The sequence below is a fragment of the Miscanthus floridulus genome, chromosome 8 (genome assembly GCF_019320115.1).
Source record: "Miscanthus floridulus cultivar M001 chromosome 8, ASM1932011v1, whole genome shotgun sequence".
NCBI classification, from domain to species: Eukaryota; Viridiplantae; Streptophyta; class Magnoliopsida; order Poales; family Poaceae; genus Miscanthus; species Miscanthus floridulus.
Genome location: NC_089587.1, coordinates 19,738,671 through 19,743,081, shown reverse-complemented (window position 1 = coordinate 19,743,081; position 4,411 = coordinate 19,738,671). Strand labels below are relative to the sequence as shown.

At 38.7% G+C, this 4,411-nt stretch overlaps 1 non-coding gene across 1 annotated transcript; it reads right to left on the bottom strand.

The window, feature by feature from the left end:
- Nucleotides 1–973: 973 nt before the first annotated feature.
- On the bottom strand, nt 974–1,082 carry LOC136478734 (small nucleolar RNA R71). Its single transcript, XR_010764448.1, has one exon. It is a non-coding gene; the product is annotated as a small nucleolar RNA R71 (small nucleolar RNA).
- Between the last annotated feature and the right edge of the window lie 3,329 nt (nt 1,083–4,411).

Here is a 4,411-nt window from a genome sequence, read left to right as displayed (position 1 = left end):
ATTACCTGTGGATACGGCTAGGCCTCCGGAGAGATTGTGGTAGGTGGCAAGTGGTGACAGCCTTGTCCATCCTCTGTATTCCACTATGATAGGTCTAGTTATTAAATCGTAGGGCTCGTGGTAGACCTTGTCTATTTAACTCTCCTAGTTGGTAGGCGGCCTATGCCCCGAAGTACTATCGCATTTCTCCTAATTATTTGTTTAACCTTAGTTACTAGAAAGATAAATCGCTCGCTCTCCCACCTAGCTATCTCTGGTTAGTTTAGGTAGTTCACACCCATCCTTCACTATCGTTCACCTACCTAGGATCAACTTAAAGCTTTCCTCTAGCAAATCCTAGTCCTATATAAATTCTAGCCTTCCACTTTCCTATGGGAAAAAATATAAATTCGACACTCAGTACTCACCAAGCGAAGTGCTATGCGATAGTTCTATGCGCTTGCGGAATCCTCCAATAGTCGTTAAGAAATATCAACAAGTATTTCTGGCGCCGTTGTTAGGGAAGGCAACTAGCCTCGGATTTATATTGCTAGATTCACTAGCTAGGTTTTTAGTTATCATAAGTAGTTTATCCTTTTTTCCTTATATCCTATCACTACCCTACACGATCATGGGCAATAAGTCCATTCATGATTTTTCTGCACCCTCGGCTACTAATGTATCCACCGGACCCAAATTATCAATGGAGACGCTAACTTTGAGCTTAAGCCAGTGTTAATTACGATGGTTCAAGCTAGTCTGTTTTGTGGAAAAGGCCACGAGGATGCAAATGCTCACCTCCAACATTTCTTGAAGATTTGTAACACATTCACCATTAAGGGAGTGAGCCAAGAGGCTATACGTCTTTGCCTTTTCCCCTTCTCTTTGATAGGAAATGCTAAGCAATGGTTTTACTCTAACCGCAACACTGTAGATACCTGGGACAAGTGTTCCAACGCTTTCCTAGTTAAGTTTTTTCCCATGGGGAAGACTAATGCTCTGCGCAATAAAATCTCTAGTTTTCAACAACTAGCAGATGAGTCGATTCCCGAGGCTTGGGAACAAATGCAAGAGTACGTCTCTACATGCCCACACCATGGCATGGAAGACTGGCTTTTGATCCAGAACTTCTACCATGGATTAGTGCCGTTAGATAGGAGCCATTTAGATGCTGCTGCTGGTGGTGCATTCTTTTCGCTAAGTGCTGCAGATGTAAAGACACTGATCAAGAAGATGGTCTCTAGCCAAGGATGGAGCGACGATCGACTCCAACCCCGTAAACGAGGTATGCATTCAATTAAAGAAATTGACATGCTTGTAGCTAAGATGGATCTACTCACAAAACGAGTGGAACATTATGCGAAGGTGAGTGCCCAAGAGACACTCAAAGCCATGGATTCCCACATGACTTGCTAAGTCTATGGAGATGTTGGACATTCGGGCAACTCCTGCCCTGAAACTCAAGAGGACCTCAACTTCGTCAACACCGACAATGGGTTTCGTCCACAACGTCAAGGCTATAATCAGCGCTCCAACAACCAGGGAGGTAACAATTATTACTCTTCTTCTTGTTTGAATAATCAAGGTAATAATAGTTATGCTTTCTTGAAAGATCTTGTTTATGGTCAAAGTAGAATGACTGATAGTATTAATAAGAAACTACATGCTCATAACAAGATGTTGGAAAACATAAATGCTAAATTGGATGAATTTTCTTCTGTCTTAAAGAATCAACTTAGTTTGAACAAGATGATAGAAACCCAATTAGCTCAAATTGTTGCTGCTATCCCATCCTATGAAAAAGATAGAATTCTTGGCAAACCTGAGGGAACAATGGAGACAGCCAACCTTGTCACCACAAGGTATGACTTCTTTGAGAATGGTTGGGGATTTCCTATTAAGAAAGGTGATCCTAGGAACCCCATCATTACTTGCTCCATAGCCCCCCACACTTTTCATAATGCCATTTGTGATCTAGGATCTAGTATTAACATCATGTCTAAGGAAACTTATGATAAGTTGTTTTATACTCCCCTAGCATCAACCTCAGTTTTATGTGCAATTAGCTGATCGATCTACCAGTTATCTCGAGGGAGTAGCCACTGATTTACTAGTTAAAGTTAGGAGTGCTTATGTTCCTATAGATTTTATGATCTTAGACATGGGTAACGCCGAGGATACACCTTTAATCCTTGGTCGTCCTTTCCTTAATACTACAAATGCTTGCATATATATGGCTTCTAGGCAAATCCAATTCCACTTTGCTAGAAGAAAAGAAATATTTGCGTTTGCTTTTGGACAACCCCTCTTTGATGAGAAACAGGTAAAGAGGAAGCATCCAAAGAGAATCAAGGTGAAGAAACCAAAGCCGATTGAAGAGCCGGAGAAACCTATCAAGAAGAAGAAGAATAGAAAGAGATGGTGTAAAAAGAAAGATCCATCCTCAAATTCGTCATCCCCTGATCCTGATCCTAACAAGGCCTCTGAGGTGGAACAAGAGGAAACACCTCCACCTAAGGACGGATGACCTTGAGCCCGACAAAAAGGTAAGTTTTCTATTCCTTGCATTTATTTACCACATTTCGCTAGTTGCATTTCATTTCCAATAAAGTTGCTTCACATTGCAAGATAGGTTAGTTGCCTTCAGCTACTCTATGTTAATAAATAAAGTTCTGTAGTAGCTAATGCCTGATAAGATAGATATGCATTTAAAGCAACATATATGAAAAAAAATAGTAATAATGAATAAAATTCAGTAGCATCCCTACTGAATAAGTTATCTAGTAATTATAGGTTTAGCTAGTTATTTATGCATTCTAGTAGTATTAGTTAGTCAATAAAGAAAAGAATTAAAAGAGCCACCAGAAGACATTCCAACCTATGCAAAAGGCAATCTTAGGGGAGACGTCTCTCCCTGCTTAGGTATGAAAATCTTAAACCCTCTCTTTATATTCATGTTTGTTTTACATTTTAATAGTCATGATCATAGAATGTAGAGATGAGTGCCTTTAAATTATTCTGAGAGAAACTCTGCTCTAATAAAATGATGATAAATTATTTAGAGATGATGAATAGTTGCTCTGTGATACTTTGCAAAAGCTTGTTATACAACCTTATACTTCTTAAATTTTAAGCATGATAAACTTAGAGTTCATCTTAAGTTGAATGGTTTCGTGGGTTGCAAATGCTACAACCAAGAATAGGCTTTTGTGAGATATATTGTATGCCATGATTAGAGTAAATCTTTGAACCTATCTGAGGAATGGTAAAGTCAACCTGGAGTTTTGTTTTGCAAAATGCTAAACTCTATTGCTAGAAGTTCCTCAATGGTGATAAATTCCTACTAGAGCCAAATAAATATCCACTCATACATGATAAAGCCACCATAAAATCTACTTGTTTGCTTTGAGCTTTTTCAAGCCTTGTTGATCTAAGTAGAGAAACTTTTCATGCTTTTTGATCAAGATCACGTACACCCACATATTTATGCTATTCCTACACTAGGGATACACATCCATACATGCATTCCATTTATTATTGCTCTATGAGAATCAAAGTTACCTCTCTATGATGTCTTACATCAAAAGAGAGGCATGGGTTACAAAAAAAATGAGAGAGAATAAAAGATCAAAAAGCTCTAGTGTTAAAAGAGAGAGAGAGAGAGAGAGAGAGAGAGAGAGAGTGAGAACAAAGAAAAGTAGACATGCCCTCTCAAAAAGAATCTAGAGAAGGGAAACTTCTCAAAGGAGTACCACTTCCACCAAATATACCACACACATGCACCTCTTGATCAATTTGTATGATTTGTTGCTCCTTGTGATCCAAATGTTTGACTTAGCAATAGATTCAATTCAAGTAAGCTATGCTTTTACCCCTACCTTGAGCTCCACATAAGCTTTAGGAAAGAAATTAAGGCTAAAATTCATGGCCATGGTAAGGATTTCAAATACCATTGAGTGACTTGAGTGTACCATCTGAGGAACTTAGGAAAAATTTCTTTCAAATCATGTGAAAACCTCTAGAAAGTTTGAGCTAAACCAAAGTAGGCTAAAAGTATCTACCTAGCTACACATTCTTGCAACTGCTTGTATCAAGGTGAAGGCTATAAGTCCCACATTGCTAAGACTGATGATGAAATTTCTGAGTCCTAACATGTTCAACTTAAGAGATAGTATTTGTTTGTATACAAGTCTTTGCAGGGCATTACATAGTAGCAACTCCTGATCCAACAACCTAACCCGCATCTTCGCTGAGGACAGCAAAGGGGTAGCTTGGGGGAGCTTGTTGACGGTCACTAACACCCGTTTTGGCCATCAACATTCCACCCAAAAGCATGATAAAGTGAGGTAAATCATCATCACATGTGAAGAATTTTATTTATAATTAACCTAGTTCCACTTGTGCTTGTAGAATTATTTGTATACAGAAAATA